This window comes from Polypterus senegalus, chromosome 16 (assembly GCF_016835505.1).
Source record: "Polypterus senegalus isolate Bchr_013 chromosome 16, ASM1683550v1, whole genome shotgun sequence".
Taxonomy (NCBI): domain Eukaryota; kingdom Metazoa; phylum Chordata; class Cladistia; order Polypteriformes; family Polypteridae; genus Polypterus; species Polypterus senegalus.
The window spans coordinates 30,838,342-30,858,643 of record NC_053169.1 but is presented as its reverse complement, the minus strand read 5'-3'; positions in this window follow the sequence as shown (position 1 = coordinate 30,858,643).

The following is a 20,302-nucleotide window of genomic DNA, read 5'->3' as shown; positions in this document are numbered from 1 at the left end:
AAATCAATATGTCATATTCCAAAATGCACCATATGTTCTTATATGGCCCCCAGTAGCATTGTATATAATATTAACAATATGGCCACCTATCATCTATGTGTATGTTGTCATTAGGATTTGTACTAGACAAACCATTAAGCTATGGAAAATACCCACCCAGTGACATTGTAGTTTTCACGTCTGTGTAGACTAAACACTAGTACTGCTTCTTCTTTCAACAGACAAGGTTTTGTAATTAATAGAGGACACTTCTGGGAGTCTGGAAAATTACAGGACTGCGGCATGGTCTGCAAACAAACTGATGCAACTGTCTTCTGGTAATTATGTCATTAATCTGGGTGACCCACTCAAAATGGATTGCAGCCCTAACTGCAATGGATACATCTCTTCTATATATACATACACTTGTATGGACTAAGGCCTCTTAGGTTCCATGTTGTTGCTAATGAAGGCTTGAATCATTTTAAATGGTGATAAATGTTAGACTGACATATTCCATAAACCTTGCTTCTTCTTAAGCCTTTATAAAAATTGCTAAATAGTATACATTTGTAAGTAAAGACTTGCCAGCAACATTTCAATGCATTTACTTTTCTTTTCAGCACAGCGATTCTATTGCAGAATAAGAAGCAAAATCAGCAAGCTTTACATTAATTTCTTAAATGTCTGAAAAAACAGGTGTCCCTATAATAAATATGAGATTCTGAGTTCCATTACTCTTTACTGAATCAAGAAAGGCATCTGAAAATGAAAAAGTATTTTTTTGCAAATAGTATTATATGTCCGCTGGATGCTTAAGGAATGATCAGAATGCAATGTCGTAAGTTATTGGCATGAAACATCTTGTAAGCAGTTTGTTGTAATGGCAATTAATAGCAGGAAAGCTGAAAAACAGAGAAATATTTTGGTAACTTATCTATCCTTTCTTCTTTCATCCATCACTCTTCTGCATCTACTTTATTCATTATTAGCCGCCCCCCCCAGGCTCTGCCCGCGTAGTAGTAAAAACAGGACAGTGAGGAAGGCCCTGCCTGGCTCCCTACTTCTGACATCACTCTTTCCCCTACCCTAGGCCCACAGCCTGGTCGAGGATTAGAGCAAATAAATTGCTCCTGCAAGTGAATTCTGATTCTTAGTGCATTGAGAGAAGTGACAAAATCAACCGGAATGTTCAAGAAAATTCTAGAAAATAAAGCCTGATCTAAATCAGGTAAGTAGTTCTCTCGTTCGCTAGCTAACCGGATGTAAGATATGCCCCTAAGCTGGTGTGTGAGTGAGGAGGGCCCTGCCCTCCACCCCTCGGCCTACTGTGTCTCTCTCGGATTCGGAAATCTGTACTGCAGGCAAACTATGATACTCAGCGCAATGAGAGAGGTCGCAAAATCAACCGGAACGTTCAAGCAAATTATAGAAAAAAATCCGATCTAAATCCATTAAGTAGTTCTCTCGTGAAAAGTGGACAGACCCACAGATGTTGGATTTTATATATACAGAGATAGGGATAGTGAAGCCAGGTGGAAGGTAGGGGCCAACCATGGTTATGGCACCATTCGTTCAAATTCTCCCATGTTCGTAAACTCATTTTATTCTCTGTTATTTTGCATTAGCAGTTAACCTAAGGGGAATCAGATGAAAAACTCATGCTGATGTTAATGAATCATACAAACATCTCATCAGAGTGCAACTGGGATAGAATTCTAAGTAAGTTTCCTGGAGTTGTGAAAAGACACATAATCATGATATCACCATGCCACCCATCTATGTGATTCAGTTTTGTAGATAGTTCATGCATGAATTTATGTGGTGGCTCTGTTGCTCAGGATCTACTCTGATATCTGGAAGGTTGTTGGTTCAAATCCCATTACTGCCAGAGGGGATCTTAACTCCATTTGACCCTTGAGTGAGGTCCTTTACCTCAAAATTGCTCCAGGAGTGCTGTACAATGGCTGACCCTGTGCTCTGACCCTCAAAGGTCATGCAAAAAGACAATTGTCCTCTTGGGGAATAATAAAGTATAGCAAAACCAAAAAAACATTTTGTATAGTGGATTCAGAAAGTACTCAAACCTATTGAAGTTTTGCACTTTTGCTATGTTGGACCCTCTCAACATGAATCTTCAGTAAAGTCTGAGGTCCAGAGCACTCTGCAGCAGGTTTTTATTAAGAACAGCTCTGGACTTTGCTTTCTTCAGCTTTCCCTCACCCCTGTTTAGTCTCCAAGTCTCTGCTGCTGAAAAACAATGCCACGGCATGATGCTGCCACCACCATGCTTCACCATTGGAATGATGTTGCACGTGTAATGGGTGGTGCTTGGTTTCCTCCCAACTTGATGCAATCTTTGTTTCATCAGACCAGAGAATGCTGTTTCTCACAGTCTAAAAGTCCTTTAGGTGCCTTTTTGCAAACTCCAAGCGAATGTCTATCTGCCTTTTATACTGGTTACCCGTGTCAGTCAGAATTGAGTTTAAAGTAATACTACTGCTACTAGATTACAAAACAATAATCTGCTCCGTGCTATATTTTGGATTGGCTATCCCCCTACACTCCAAGCCATAACCTTAGATCTTCGATTGGAGGTCTGCTTGTAATTCCAAGAGCTAAACCTAAAAGAAGTGGTGAAATGGCGTTTTGCTGTTATTCACCCAAAATCTGGAATACTTTATCAATAGAAATTTGCCAGGCTAGCACTGTGGAACATTAAAAAAAAAACTGCTAAACCCCCATTATTTTAATATATATTTAGTTGTATTCCTGACTGATTATATGGGCATAGAATTATCATTTTCTTCAGGGATCCAAAATCATTACTAATCTCCACAATTCTCTGCTGTCTTTTCCAGTTCTTCTGTGGTGGCGATCTGTGCCACCACCACCTGATAAGACACCATGCAGCCCCACTACATTGATGGATTGAAGGTGGGACTCCCATCTCTATACAAGACCAGCATCATGAAATACCATGATGTGAAGCCTGAAAAACATGAGGACTGATTTAAAAACATTAATGTTAGGTAGAACGCCCAGTGGGGCCTAGGTGGTCGTTTTGGCCTTGGAACCCCTGCAGAGTTGTTTTTTTTTTTTTTTTTCTCCAGCCTAGCTGGTGTTTTTTTGTTTTGTTTTTTCTGTCCTCCCAACCATCAGATCTTACCTTTTTCTTTGTTACTTATTCTTTAATATTATTTCTTAATCTTATTTGTTTATTGTTTCATATTACTTTCTTTTTGTCGTCTTGTAAAGCACTTTGAACTACATTATTTTGTATGAAAATGTGCTACACAAATATATGTTGTTGTTGTCCTGAGGAGAGACTTCTGCCTGGCTGCTCTGTCATATAGCCCAGATTGGTGGAGTGTTGCAATGATGGCTGTCCTTGTGCAAGTTTTGCCTCATCTCCACACAGGTTCTCTGAAGCTCAAGCTGAGTGACAAATGGTTCTTGGTCACCTCCCTTACCAAGGCTCATCTCCCACAGTTGTTCACTTTGACTGGGTAGCCATCTCTAGGAAGAGTTCTTGTAGTTCCAAACCTTTCCATTTAAGAATTATGAATTGATCACTGCTCTTCGTAACCTTTAATGTTGCAGAAATCTTTTGTTAGCCTTCTCCAGATTTCTGCCTCGAGACAATCCTGTCTCTGAGTTCTGCAGGAAATTCCTTCAACCTTGTGGATTGATTTTTACTCGGACGTGAGGCCTTCTGTAGACGGGTACAGTATGTACATTTTCGATTCATGTGCAATGAATTGAATTGACCACTGTTGGATTCCAAACAAGGTGTTGAAACATCTCGACAATGATCAATAGAACAGGGAGAGCCTGAGCCAGATTTCAAATGTCATAGTCTGAACACTTGTCTAAAAGGTGATATTTAAGCTTTTAATTTTTATGAAATCTATCTATCTATCTATCTATCTATCTATCTATCTATCTATCTATCTATCTATCTATCTATCTATCTATCTGTAATACATTTTCTAAATCTTGTTTTTGCTTTGTTATTGTGTGGTTTTGAGTGTTGCTTGACATGCAGAAAAAAATAATTGAAATAATTTTAGCATAAGACTGCAACATAACAAAATGTGAAAAAAGTAAAGGGGTCTGAATACTAACAAAATGTGAAAAAAGCAAAGGGGTCTGAATACTTTCTCAATCCACTCTATAGCATTCGCTGTTTGGGAAGAACAACAGAAAATTCTGAATCACAATTCTCTTTCAGCTCAGCAAGTTGGCTTCAAATCCTGACCTGGCCACTGGCTGTGTGGAATTTTCACATTATCTCCATATTTACATTGGTTTTCTCCTGGTATTGTGGTTTCCACCAACATTCCAAGAATATGCTTGTTAGGCTGATGGCTGAATCTGTGTTGGCTCTGTATGAGTCACTTTAGATGGATGTGTTTGTCTGCATTGCACAAACATGGTGTGCCGTGCAGGGTGGTTTTGCTCCCAGAGCTGCCAGAATAGATTCGTAAAACTGAGAAAAGAATACATTTGTTTGTACTAGTATCAATTCTAGATTTATTTTAGGTGTTGAACCTTATGTTGCTAGCATAGGTGCCACCAATGAAGCCTGAAAAATGAATGTATGGATAGAGTTATAATGTAGTGCACTTTGTTGCTTACAGTCTTTTATGATGATGTGCTCTGTGAAGGGTGCTATATTATTTGATAGACTAATTGGATTATCTCTAATTTATGAAAGATAAAAGAAATGCATATTTTTAAAACTAACACAAACTTTCAATGACAACATAAAAAATCCATGCATACATCTATTACAAAAAAGTTGTGCTTCCTGAAAACGTTTTGCTGATCATGATAGACTGCTTCAAGCTAATTTCAGATTGACTGTACCATGTATAAATTTCGAGAAACATGAAAGTAACTTTTTTTTAATTTAGTGTGTTTAATCAGTTAATGAGTTAATGATGCCAACACATTGCATTAGTTCAAGTATTGATTTTATTTGAAGTCAGTATCTGATGGTTCTCATTTCAGTGTCCACCAATAGTCAGCCAACACTGATGGATTCCACTTGCCCTGTTAATGCTTTTCCATTGTGGCCTTTTTCTGGTAAAACCTTTCTCCATGTTCATCTCTGATGGCACCAAGGTTAACAGGGAAGAAGTCTAAGTGTGAATGGAGCAAATTAATCTGCAGAGACATGTTGTACGTCACGGTTTTGTATGCTTGATGATTACTGCCAACTAGATGGATTTAGCTTGATGCTCTGTAGTTGCCAAGAATTTTTTTAACAACATTCTTGAATGCCTTCCATGCGATTTCCTTTGGCCTCACTAGCAGATCTTTGATTTGTGGACATAGAAAAAATGCCTTCCTTAATTTTGAAATCAGTTATTTGTGGAAACATCTGCCTCAAATACCAAAATCCTCCACTTTTCTTGTTCATCATTTTCATTACATCTTTTTTTATCAGGCTAAGTTTTATGCTAAAAGGGGACAAAAAATCTGTGTTGAGTGGACAAGTGGTTTATGTGCCACACTTTCCTGCCCTGGAACCAAAAGCTTGCAGTGTGGCCAGTTGTTTTCAATGCATAAAACTCTTCAGCATGGACAACCCTTTGAAAAAAATGAAACAACAGTACTTGGTACATTTCCAAGCTGCATGGCCACTTCTTTTATATAACTACAGATGTTCCAGTTGCAGTTGTTATACTATATATGTATGCTTATAATATGGGAGGAAAACACAAAAATCGGCAGTTGCCTATAAAGGTGATTTCTGTGATTTCAGCGGATCATCGTTTTCCATAACTTCCTGTCCTCTGCATCTTGCTCCATTATTCCTACCACCTTCATGTTCTCTATTACCACATCCATAAACATTTTCTTAGGCCTTCCTGTTGCCTGGCAGCTCTGTCCTTAGCATCCTCATCCCAATATACCCAGCATTTCTCCTCTGCACATGTCCAAACAAATACAATCTCACCTCTCTGACTGTCTCCCAACCGTCCAACCTGAGCTGACCCTCTAATGTACTCATTTCCAATCCACAAGTCCTCCACCTTTGCCAGCTTACTCCCTGCATCCTCATCATTCCTCTCACCTCCCTCACATTCCACACACATGAATTCTGTTTTGTTTCTACTGACCTTCATTCAGGTCTCATCAACCTGCTCCTTACTCTTGCTAAAGATCACACTGTCATCTGCAAACATCATAGTCCATGGGGACTCCTGTTTAATCTCATCTGCCAATTTTTCCATCATGTTGCAAATAAGAAAGGGCTCGAGGCACCCTGTCATATGTCTTCTCTAAGTCCTGAAGGACTCCTTCTTTCCTTCTCTTTATTTATCCATCAACACCTTCAGAGCAAACATCAAAACTGTGGTGCTGTTTCCTGGCAAGAAACCTTACTGCTGCTGGCTAATCATCACCTTCCTTCTTAACATAGCTTACACTGCTCATTCCCATAACTTCATGCTGTGGCTCATCTATTTTATCCCACTGTAGGTGATTTCTGTGATTACCAGGCCAAAATTCACAAAATCCATAAAGAAGCAGACTTTTCATTGCCAAGTGTTATCAAACCCTTTGAATCTAGCTCAGAGTTGTAGGGCAAAGAAAAAAACAAATAAATACAGTAAATCTAATCACATCAACAGAGACCATGAGGTGTCTATTTTCATAAAATGCTTACCACAGCAATTCCTTCAATTTTCTTCCTTGGCTGATGTACATCACTAATGCATACTAGTAACACTTTTCAACCAGTATTCATTTAATATTATGTTGGTTCCCAGCACATACTAAAAATATAATGTATTTGTTTAATGTATTATGTGTTTTATTGTAATGTTTTGAATTAGGTTGGGCTATATTTTTAGAGAAAATCAGGTCATCGCCCCGTGAGGAGACAGTTAAGTCAGTGTGTCTAGGAGAATAGTGACATTGTGGCACAGCAGCATTTTGAACTCGGAGTCCTGAGTAAAACATGACCTCTCTCGTCTGAACTTATGTTGACTGTTCAGTAAAACTCCTGGTTATTGTCATGTGCTGTTCAACCATTTCTTTAATTCCTCACATCAAGTTACCTGTCTGCGGTGGGCTGGCACCCTGCCCGGGGTTTGTTTCCTGCCTTGCACGCTGTGTTGGCTGGGATTGGCTCCAGCAGACCCCCGTGACCCTGTGTTAGGATATAGCAGGATGGATAATGGATGGATGGAAGTTACCTGTAATGCACATTAAGCTTACTGGTCTATCTGCCCAATCATCCATTTTTCATAACTGAAAAATATTTGATATTTTCCAGTTCTTAGGAATTTTTAAGTGTGCTATACCTTTCAAAAAATATGCATCAAGGGTTTATATACTGTATGTGCTCACTAACCTGTTTAAGCACTCAAGGATAAATGCTATCTGGTCCTGGTGATTTGTTGATTTCAGCATATTTAATCTAAGCAGCACTTCTCCCCCTACAATTTCCTTTGTAGTCCTTGCTACTGTTGTGAAGTTATCCGCTTCCTCACATGTGAACATGGCAGAAAAATCTCTAATCTCCTTGACTGTTCTTTTTACCACTAAAATACTGATACTTTGAGTCATTTTTTGCCTTATCTGCAATATTCCTCCCTAACTGGCGTATAGCTTTCCTAATATCCACCTCAATGGTTGCTCTCATGCTCTGTGGGCCAGGTAACAGGGCTAAGGTCTGTTGGTGGATACTTTTAATTGGAATTCACCTATTAGTGTGCTAGTGATGCAGCAGGAAGGTGTCTGGAAGAAATGGCTGCCAGCTAAATGGAGTTATGTTGAAGGAGGCAGCATGCTCAGGTGCTCGTCCATATGTGCGGTGGTCTGGGAATCTGGGTGCAGGGTACCAAGGAAGAAGAGTGGGTTTGAATAGGATACCTATGCATGGTTTAGGTAAGGTACCTGGACACAGGTGGTGTGTCATGGCATGTAGGCATGTGCACACACATGAAAGGATTTCCTCTAATTATAGGAACTGTGGCTTGTTTAATTATTGAATATCTCAGGAGTGGCAATAAAAGATTCTAATGGTGGGGATAGATTAGGCATCTTGACAGGATTAGTTTGAAGAGCGGCGTTCAGTTAAGTTCTGTCAGTCTTCTTGGATTGCTAGAGTCTTTCTGAAGGTGTGACAGTGTTGTTAAAGGACGAGCCTTCTTATTTATTGAGAGAAGGTTGGGCTTTTGTCAGGAGAAATGTCCTCCAAAGAGCCTGTAAGTGTGCAGGTAGTCCCGAGGTAATGTATTTAGAGCTGCGATCAAAATGGCAGTTTGTTTTTATTTTGAGGAATTGGTTTTCTGGGGACTCTCTTTCCTTATTTATCTTTCAGAAGGGATGAAGGGAACATGTGTAGAGTCATAACGTCTTGCTTTTAATATTTTTATTTATTCATTTTTAGTATATAATTTTTGCTGTCTCAAAGCACAAGAACTATTAGCTGATTACTTACTTGCCATTTATCTGGGAATTTACTGGGCACTGATAAATATAAACTTCTAGCCGTGGTACCTGTCTTGCCCTACATATGCATTCATTGCCTTTCTTCTCTATTTGCATGTGTAAACATTTCTTACCTAGTGCTCCCTTACTCAAGTGCATTCCCATAAAGCCTGCTTCTCATACACTGTCATTGTTTTCAAGCTGCCTTTCTCACATCCTGTCCATTTTATACTTGCCATTCTTGAAGGCCTGCACTTCCATTTTTGTCTCATCACCACAGCCATACTGATCAACCACACCAAAGCCAAACTGGCCAGATTGCTCGGTAGGAATGGACACACAGATCTCAGTGTTTTATTACATGGATAGATTTTTTAAAATGTTTTCTACTATTTTGTTTTATCTGTGATTTTCTCTACCACCCTGGTTTACAAGAAGCACAAAGTACACAAGAAAAAGCATAACTATGTATATGCAGTAATGCTAATGTAAAGATTGCTTCTCACTCACTCGGCTAACCTTTCTCTAAATTATGTGAATTTCCCCTTGGGATTAATAAAGTATCTATCTACAGTATCTATCTAAACACCAATTGGTCAAAAGATGAACCCTGCTGGGCGGCCATCAGTTTTATATGCCGTCCGCCATCTACCTGGCCAATCTCTCAAGATGGCGACCTGGCATAACCAATTACTGACACTGTTGTAATGCCCACCTCACTTAGCCTCTGTTGCAGGTGGGTATGCTGTGTATTTCTTCTTTCAGAGTTCTTTCAGACACGTGTGCAGTTACTCCCGGCAGGCATATGTACATGCAGCCCCTCCACTCTCAGGTTCATTCCTGAGCTTCTCTGTTTCTCTCCTGGAGCTTCCATCACTTCCTCATACCTAAGATAAGTGCAGCTCTCTATAAATGATTATAAAAGAAAAGAAAAGCTTTAGTTATTTTACTTTTCACAAAGCAAATCATAATATATTGCTTTAAATTCTTATTTATGTTATTAGAAAAGTATTACTTGGGTTTTAGAAAAGCATGTGTGGACGCTGGCCCGGACACACACAGACGGACATCATATTTCACCCAACACACGCTTTATTTACAAGTCAATTATTTACAGTGCACTCCCCAGTGCCTCTTGCACTGTTCCCCCAATGTCCAGGCCTCACAATCAAAATGCCTTCCTGGCCGCCTCTAGCCCTCCCTCCAGCTCCGTCCTCTTCCACCCGACTTCTGCCAATGACTGGAGGGAGGCGGCCCCTTAAATGGGAACCCGGATGGGCTCCAGCTGCTTCCCGGCATTCTTCCGTAGCCACGCCCAGTGTGGCGGAAGTGCCGCTGCACACCGAAGCCGTCCGGGTATCCCTGTCGTCTTCCCCCCAGCACTTCCTGGTGTGGCGGAAGTGCTGGGCTCCCGGGATATTCAGGCACTAGGGCGCCGCCTGGTGGTGGCCACGGGTCCCTACAGGGCTGGGCTTCCAAGCCCGTTACCTGAGGCCCCCAACATAACCAGGGCAGATGCCCCCTCGTGGTCTGGAGGAGGCACAAGCCCTCCTCCGGTCCTCCTGGGCGTCCCGGCCGGGTACCACACGGGATATTCAGGCACTGGGGCACCGCCTGGCGGTGGCCACGGGTCCCTACAGGGCTAGGCTTCCAAGCCCGTTACCTGAGGCCCTCAACATAACCAGGGCAGATGACCCCTCGCGGTCTGGAGGAGGGACAAGCCCTCCTCTGGTCCTCCTGGGCGTCCCGGCCGGGGACCACACATGTAATAAATGATTCTGAACTGGGTGAACAGATTAGAAAACAAATGCATGAAGTAGTGGTCAGAGGTAATAATTTCGCTGACCAATGTGGCTTTGTGGATTTTTACATTTCAGCCCTGCAGCTGGCATTCCACTAAACAAGGAGTAACTGCCCATTGCTGATTTCTCGGGGTCTGCCCTGTGTGACTCTGGCTTACTAAGACCCCATGATAAGTGAAGAAAATGATCAGGATGAGTTTTATTCAGCTTTGCAGCCATTTGAAAAAAACAAAAAAAAACAAAAAAATCAGGCCATCGTTGGTAAGCCACATGCATCAGCCAGTTGAACGAGGTGAGTTGATTTAAAGTATAATTAACAGTTGACAGAAAAAGAAGGCCACTCTTATCAAAAGCAGATTTCAGATGAAATGCTATTCTTTAAATCATATGGTTTTGTTTAAATGAAGTTCACCAAGAGGATAGATACGCACTTTTGGCAATAAAAAATGTGGTGAAATGTGCCTTGTTCAATGTGTCACAATGAGATATTTTTGGTGAGGACATAATGATGCCTTGAGAAAGACTGAATTGGAATCAGATGTGCTTTCTAACTACTTATTGAAAAACAAAAATATAATTGTGGATTTGGTCTGATCAAAAAAAAAAAGAAAAAAAGAAACCCACATTGTGAAGGCATAGTATCTAAATGCTTCATCTACATCTGGCCTTTTAGTGGACTCGCTGCCCTGAAAACCACTTTCATGAAAGGTAATTTGACACCACTCTTGTCCCCACATTTGATATAATGCTTCAGACTTAACTTCTTTCCAGTTACTCCTGATAGCTGAAACTTTGCAAATGGTTACACTTCGCCATAAGCCTGCCAAAGTCGAAGGGCTTACTTATAATGGAGCAAGAGAGTCTGTAACAAGTTAACCTTCAAGTTAACCCTGTCAGCTTTCACCTGCCATCAATAAAGTTATATCCTTTTGGGAGTGTTGCCTGAAGGGCTCTCATCAGCACTGCAAACATTGACCGATGATCTCAACCAACATCTGCAAAAGGAGTGGCAGGCAAACAAGCAGTATGGCAAATGCTATTAGTGGAGGCATCAGACTTGTGGGGAAAGGCAAATCTACCATCATTTCTGAAATAATTGGTTGTCATAGTTGCAAGGGCCTCTAATATGTAACAATACACTTTAACTTCATTTAATTTTCAAAAAGCAAAATATTACAACATAATATATACAACAATATATCAATCCACAAAAACAGACAAAATAAAAAATGAATTTTAAGTGAAAGAAAGAAAGAAAGAAAGAAAGACAGAAAAAAAGAAATTAGCTAAAACACCTTCTAACTTTTTTATGTATAATATAACACATAACAGCATTAGAGAATTAATCACATGCCTGACTTGCTTACTCTAAAATTATATTAAGGAAATTTTGTCATGTTTTAAAAAAGTTTCTGGGAAGTTTAAAGAGAATTAGATTTTTTTGAAATTGAGATAATACAGAATGTCTCCTACCCACTGAGTTATAAAAGGTGAGCTGGGATTCTTCCAATTAAGCAAAATAGGTTTATGCTTATTGCTTATGTCACCTTATTCTGTCGGAGGGGTTTGCGTGTCCCAATGATCCTAGGAGCTCTGTTGTACGGGGCTTTATGCCCCTGGTAGGGTCACCAAAAGCAAACTGATCCTAGGTGAGGGATGAGACAAACAGCGGCTCAACCAAACCTCCTATGAAGAACAAAAACCTTGGACGACGTTTTCCCTCGCCCAGACGCGGGTCACGGGGGCCCTTTTCTGGAGCCAGGACTGGAGTTGGGGCTCGATGGCAAGTGCCTGGTGGCCAGGCCTGCACCCATGGGGCTCAGGCGGGTACAGTCCTAAGAGGCAACATGGGTCCCCTTTCCCATGGGCTCACCATCTGTAGGAGGGGCCAAGAAGGTTGGGTGCAGTGTGAGTTGGGTGGTGGCCGAAGGCGGGGACCTTGGTGGACCGATCCTCGGCTACAGAAGCTGGCTCTTGGGACGTGGAATGTCACCTCTCTGAAGGGGAAGGAGCCTGAGCTAGTGCATGAGGTCAAGAGGTTCCAGCTAGATATAATCGGACTCACCTTGACGCACAGCTTGGACTCTGGAACCAATCTCCTTGAGAGGGGCTGGACTCTCTACCACTCTGGAGTTGCCCCCAGTGAGAGGCGCCGAGCGTGTGTGAGTATACTTATTGCCCCCCGACTTGCAGCCTGTTCACTGGGGTTTACCCTGGTGGACGAGAGGGTAGCCTCCCTCCTCCTTCGGGTGGGGGGACGGGTCCTAACTGTTGTTTGTGCATTTGTGCCGAATGACAGTTTAGAGTACCCACCCTTTTTGGAGTCCCTGGAGGGGGTGCTAGAGGGCATACCTTCTGGGGACTCCCTCGTACTGCTGGGAGACTTCAATGCTCACGTGGGCAATGACAGTGAGACCTGGAAGGGCATGATTGGGAGGAATGGCACCCCCAATCTGAACCTGAGCGGTGTGTTGTTATTGGACTTCTGTGCTCGCCACGGATTGTCCATAACAAACACCATGTTCAAGCATAGGGGTGTTCATATGTGCACTTGGCACCAGGACACCCTAATCCTCAGCCTGATGATCGACTTTGTGGTCATGTCGTCAGACTTGCGGCCACATGTCTTGGACACTCGGGTGAAGAGAGGGGTGGAGCTGTCAACTGATCACCACCTGGTGGTGAGTTTGCTTCAATGGTGGAGGAGGATGCCGGTCAGGCCTGGTAGGCCCAAACATGTTGTGAAGGTCAGCTGGGAACGTCTGGCAGAGTCCCCTGTCAGAAATAGCTTCTAAACACACCTCAGGCAGAACTTCGACCACGTCCCGAGGGAGGTTGGGGACATTGACTCCGAATGGGCCATGTTCCGTGCCTCTATTGTTGAGGCGGCTGACCGGAGCTGTGGCCATAAGGTGGTCGGTGCCTGTCGTGGCGGCAATCCCCGAACCCGTTGGTGGACACCAGTGGTGAGGGATGCCGTCAAGCTGAAAAAGGAGTCCTACCAGACCTTTTTGTCCTGTGGGACTCTGGAGGCAGCTAATAGGTACCAGCAGGCCAAGCGGAATGCGGCTTCGGTGGTTGCTGAGGCAAAAACTCCGGCATGGGAGGAGTTTGGAGAGGCCATGGAGAACGACTTTCGGACGGCTTCAAGAAGATTCTAGTCCACCGTCCGGCGTCTCAGGAGGGGGAAGCAGTGCAGTGTCAACACTGTATATGGTGGGGATGGTGCGCTGCTGACCTCGACTCGGCGCGTTAATGGGTCGGTAGGGGGAGTACTTCGAAGACCTCCTCAATCCCACTAACATGCCTTCCAATGAGGAAGCAGAGCCTGGGGACTTGGAGGTGGGCTCCCCCATCTCTGGGACTGAGGTCACCGAGGTGGTTAAAAAACTCCTTGGTGGCAGAGCCCCGGGGGTGGATGAGATACGCCGGGAGTTCCTCAAGGCTCTGGATGTTGTAGGACGGTCTTGGTTGACACGTCTCTGCAACATCGCATGGACATCGGGGATAGTGCCTCTGGATTGGCAGATCGGGGTGGTGGTCCCCCTCTTTAAGAAAGGGGACCAGGGGGTGTGTTCCAACTACAGAGGGATCAGACTCCTCAGCCTCCCTGGAAAAGTCTATTCGGGGGTTCTGGAGAGGACGGTCCGTCAGATAGTCGAACCTCTGATACAGGAGGAACAGTGTGGTTTTCGTCCTGGTCGCGGAACAGTGGACCAGCTCTACACCCTTAGCAGGGTCCTGGAGGGTGCATGGGAGTTTGCCCAACCAGTCTACATGTGTTTTTTGGACTTGGAAAAGGCGTTCAACCGTGATGTCCCTTGGGGAATCCTGTGGAGGTTGCTCAGGGAGTATGGGGTACCGGACCCCCGATAAGGGCTGTTCAGTCCCTGTACAACCGGTGTCAGAGTTTTGTCCAGTGAGAGTTGGACTCCGCCAGGGCTGCCCTTTGTTACTGATTCTGTTCATAACTTTTATGGAGAGAATTTCTAGGCACAGCCAGGGTGTTGAGGGGGTCCGGTTTGGTGGACTCAGGATTGGGTCACTGCTTTTTGCAGATGATGTTGTCCTGTTTGCTTCATCAGGCCATGATCTTCAGCTCTCTCTGGATCGGTTCGCAGCTGAGTGTGAAGCAGCTGGGATGGGAATCAGCACCTCCAAATCCGAGACCATGGTCCTCAGCTGGAAAAGGGTGGAGTGCCCTCTCAGGGTTGGGAGCGAGATCCTGCCCCAAGTGGATTAGTTCAAGTATCTCAGGGTCTTGAGGGAAGAATGGAACGTGAGATCGACAGGCGGATCGGTGCGGCATCCTCAGTGATACGGGTTCTGCTTATCCGAGATCAGGTAGCGGGGGCAGAAGCTTGAGCAGAGATGCCCAGACTTCCCTCTCCTCGGCCACTTCTTCTAGCTCTTCCGGGGGAATCCAGAGGCATTCCTAGGCCAGCCAGGAGACATAGTCCCTCCAGCGTGTCCTGGGTCTTCCCTGGGGCCTCTTCCCGGTTGGACGTGCCTGGAACACCTCACCAGAGAGGCGTCCAGGAGGCAACCTGATCAGATGCCCGAGCCACCTCATCTGACTCCTCTCGATGCGGAGGAGCAGCGGCTCTACTCTGAGCCCCTCCCAGATGACTGAGCTTCTCATCCTGTCTTTAAGGGGAAGCCCAGACACCCTGCGGAGGAAACTCATTTCAGCCGCTTATATTCGCAATCTCGTTCTTTCGGTCACTACCCATAGCTCATGACCATAGGTGAGGGTAGGAACATAGATCAACTGGTAAATTGAGAGCTTTACCTTACGGCTCAGCTCATTTTTCACCACGACAGACCGATGCAGTGCCTGTATCACTGTGGACGCCGCACCGATCCGCCTGTCGATCTTGCGCTCCATTCTTCCCTCACTCGTGAACAAGACCCCGAGATACTTGAACTCCTCCACTTGGGGCAGGATCTCGCCACCAACCCTGAGAGGGCACTCCACCCTTTTCCGACTGAGGACCATGGTCTCAGATTTGAAGGTGCTGATTCCCATCCCAGCCGCTTCACACTCAGCTGTGAATCGATTCAGAGAGAGCTGAAGATCACGGCCTGATGAAGCAAATAGGACAACATCATCTGCAAAAAGCAGTGACCCAATCCTGAGTCCACCAAACCGGACCCCCTCAACACCCAGGCTGTGCCTAGAAATTCTGTCCATAAAAGTTATGAACAGTTGCATTTTCAGTCATGATTTATTTGTTTCAAACATAAACTCTTTTTTATGGGTATTTCTGTTGTTTTGTTTTCTATTTACCATTTGAGAAAAAGTGTTCTGAGATTTTTTTAAATAAGGATGACAGAAGTTTTGAGATAAGGTAGTTGTACTCAGTAAGGCAGGAGTCGGAGAGCAGCACTGTGTAAGTAAGCATTTCACTATAGTTTTGAATGTGACAATAATATCCTTATAAAACTATAAGTAAAGACTTTGCCACAATTCCTGATTTGTACTTTAATTTTGGAATGGTTTTCCAGTAATTATTAATTACGAGATTATAAACTTACATTTGTAGGTAAGAAATGACAACCTATTAATAAAATGCCATGGCTGTAGAGCTATGACTTACACCACTCGGTTATCGTATATTAGAGTAAGAATGGAATAACATTCTGCAATGTTTATGTTATATAGTGACATCAATTTTATTTGACAATCTGTGGAAAAAAATCTTAGCTTGTAATGGCTGGTTTCCTGAGCAGCTGTAAACTGAGAAGAGTCTGTTTGAATTCAAGCTATTAAAGTGAGGTGTGTTTCCAAAAACATTTGGAGAATGCCTGGCTTATTTATTTTTACACTAATTGGGCAGTGTGGGGGTACAGTGGACAGTGCTGTCACATCCTGGGTTTGAGTCCCCCATCTGTTGTGTGGGGTTTGTATATGTTCCTGCCATGTGTCTGTGAGTTTCACTCCAGGTGCTCGGGCCTTCTTTAAGATAACTGGCCATTTGTAAAATGACCCTGAAATGAAGTGGCACCCTGTCCAGGCTGTCTCCAGCCTTGTGTCCGGATCTGTCAGAATAGGCTCTGGCACCCCACAACCATGAATTGGACTTGGCAGGTTTCAGTTTGTATTCAATTGTTTCTCATTTTACTAATTTTGTTTTATGTATGTGTTGTCATAAGAATGAGACATAAACAGATAAAGGTTTGGGGCAGCCACCCGTATAATATGGTATCCTGGCTGCAAAGTCGTTTTTATCAAATACACAGCACTAATGTGCATCCAACTGAGTCATACCGAGACTGAGGGAAAAGGGAAAAGGGCAGGCTTTTAAAGGGGAAGACAGGAAGTGAGGTCATAAGGATCGGACACGTACTCTTCATTCATTGGATCGAGCCCGGACGTGACATCAGAGGGGCCAGAGCTGGTAAGGTCTACTTCCATTGGCTCAGTCCCGGAAGTGATGTCAAGAGATCCAGGTGGAATCTCCCGGGAATGGTCTACAGGAAAGGGAGAAAAAGAGTCAGTGCACTCTGCCACATCCCAGCATGCCTCAGAACTGCCTTCACTCAAGCCCTTTAGCTGCCTCCCATGCGCACGTGTGTGACAGTATGCATCAAAAATATCTTTTGAAGAAAGCCCACAAAAGTGTTCATTGGCACAGATTCTTGATCAGGCAGCCTCGAATTACAGTGAAAAATTGTCAGTGTACAAGTGTAATTAATGTATATGTGAATTGTCTTCCATTTACATGGTTCAAATATGGGAATTACTATTTACTTTCACACTGCATACAAAGAAATACGGATTTTTATGTAACACGTTAAAATAAAACTTACAGCATAAACGTTCCCAAAAATTTAATGAGGTACATTGTATCTAAGAAAAAAGATATGACCACTTAAAAAAGATATGACTAGTTATTTGTACTTTTTAAATAACATTTCAAAAATTGCTTGCTGACCTCTTTTTTTAATTTAATGAGAAATTTTATTATGGACTTTTTTGGAAGTTGTAGCAATTCAAAATGATTCTTAAACAATCTGTACATTGATTGATCTCTTTCTTAATTTTAATTCTTTATGTTTTATAAAGAAGTTTTTAATTTGATCAGTATTCATTACATTTCCTTCATGGGAAAAGACTTGTAAATCAGAATTGTTTTTCTCATTTGAATGCCTAACTTTGCCAGAGCCATTATTTAATTTAATATCATTGTCTGTTGTTGAATGGTTAACTGGCTCCTGATGGTACAGACATTATTAGCCTTTGCATTTGTCTCTTTTAAATGAATTTTTGAATTGATTTTACAAGTGAGTTCTGCTCTGTTTCCTATTATCTGTTTGTATTGTTTGTTGGCGCTGAAACAGTAAGTATTGTTAGTTAGGAAGTTCAGATTGTGAGTGGGCCCTGTGATGTGTAAGCACCCCATCAAGGACTGGCTCCTGCCTTATGCCCAGTGCCGCTTCGATAGGCTCTGGATTGAACTGTTTTGATATGTTAGTTTGTATAATACAGTATTTGTGGCGAATGCCTTGAGCCCAGTGACTGCTGGGAGAGGCTCCAGCTGCCCTCAGAATCCTGTCCTGGTTAAGTGAGTTAAGAAAGTGGTTGGATGGATTTAAAGTTAAAAAAGTAGGATTTGTGTATCTGATCTGGATTAAAATTCCATGTAAGAGGTGGTATTTACTGAACACCTGTGATGAATACTTTTTTGGAGAACTAATTTGGCCACTTATTCCTGAGCTCTAAAGTTATTTTGAGTAGTCACAATTTTATATTGTTATTTTGAGTATTGTTCATGCCATCATTTTGTTTACCTGTGGCCATTTTAGACCATTTCTGTTGTTGGCAATGGCTCAGCGGTAAACACCTATTTAAGATGGCCCTGCACGATGCTCTACTGTATGTTCGAGTTTCTGGATTAACAACCTACTAATGTCGCAGGGTCAGTTGCAGTATACCAGAGATAGACGACTGCAGATCAAGACCAGGCTACTTAGTATGACACAAAGAGGAGATGATCGTCAGGTCTAGGTGTTGCTGTAGTGAACAACAGAACAAGATTAATAGCCCACTTAACTAATTCACAGCTAGTCTTGCTTTGGTTTCGTGTTTCTCCTCAGTTTGCTCTGCTGGCTGTCTGATTGCCTGTTAACAGCGGCACACTAGCATGTCTTACCCTCTCTCGGTTAACGACTTTCAGGTACACATTCCTCTCAATTTAAAGGAACAGAGCACAGGGAAAAAATACAACCCCATGTAAGTTTATTAACAAAATAATTGCAGTAAAGGCTACATTAGATTGAAATGAGCGTCACTATTGTTGTTGTAAAAGTCATTCACTCTGAGTGTCTGAAAAGGCCCTGAAATCTCCATATGGAAAGCAATGATGACAAAAGGTAAACTGAGTACAATCAAATCTGAAGTATAATTGTCTCTCAGACTGAAACTGATATACGGATCCACCATAAGGGCAACCTGGATGTGTGTCCTGGGGCCCTGGTCATCAAGGCTTATGTGAGAGAAAGGTAATGTGAGCATTTTTCTGTTTTCAGAAGTAGCTTGTGCTCTTCCATGCAACACACATTCATGATTACTTGTACATTATATTGCCACCCCTTCACTTAAAGTAGGAGTGACTGTGTGCTCAAATCTGCAAGACAGACCACTTCTGGTTCATTATATTTTCATATCCAATGTTCATAAGTGCATAAATATGTGTGTGACACCCTGGGGCCTGTGAGGGCCTTAATCTGGTTTTATTGTGACCCATTTCCCAGTTATGTAGATTATATTGAAGAGCTGGTGCTTATCATTCATTATACACCAAGCTTTTCCTAATAACTGGACTAATCCAACAGTCACCAGACTACGTGTAGGTGAGACAACATTCGTAAAGAATGTCTCATCACAGTGCAAGCTTTAAAGTAAAGCACAAGCTCTGTATAATACATATTATGGCAGATCTCATATCAGATCTGGAGAACACTTGCAAAGACACCTCCATGGCACTCTGGAATACAGCATTTTTCAAAACACATGCTTAGCGATTTCTTAATTAGGGACACTGATGCTGCATCATTTTACTGACAATTACCGTTTATATTTGCGTTTAAGTTCTCCCGCGTATAAGTTGGGGCTTGATTTTACCATATAACTTCTGGTATTTTATAGTGTCGAATACGGAAAACTCACGTTATTGGTCCAAGACATTATGATATGCCAACGTCCACCTGAGAGAGTAACCACAGGGCACACTGCCTTTTTTCTATGTGGGTGTGGCAATGCACTGTATCAGCATGTGCTCCTAACGCCTCTCTCTCTCTCTCCTGCTCTATTGTGCCCATGTGACCACACAGTAATACCCAAACTATTTCCGAAACGACGTTTGCACTGTTTTGTGTTTTTATTTCTCACTCCCTCATACACCTTTATCATAAGAGCATCCCTTATCTATGATGTGTCTGAGAAACTGGCGTGAGATTGGAGGAGGCAAGAAGATGTAAAAAAATATATATTAATTGTCACATTTTTGAATCAGCGTACTGTATAAGTCGGGGTCTGATTTTTTGATCGATTTTTCGAGTTTCAAGACCCGACTTATACGCGAGTAAATACGGTAATGGTTAAATGTATATTGGTCTGTCATTTTTTTCTTTAATTTACACAATATTTCCATGGGCATTTGATTCAGCATTATACTATATTTCAGTCCAAATATAAATATAAAATATCGTTTCCACATTTTTCATGGTATATTTATACTTTTTCATGTCCATGACAGTCTGTCTGATGCATGCTAAATTTATTCTGCAGCATTACTCACCGTTCTAAGTCTGATAGACCTGCTCATGAGGTGGTCTAAGTTAGTACACAACTTTGCTGCTTTTCTCATGCTCCATTCAGCACACTGCAAGTACACTTAATCTAAGCCTTGGTCTGCTGTTAGTCCGCAGCTATAGGTCACACTGGAAAAGCGCTAAACCCCAACATTAGTGTTATTATTGTAAATACGTAATAAGACCAGATCAGCACAAGATCAAACCCAGTGTGACTAGAAGTTTCTAGAAGTTTTTTTCTGGCATTAAAACTG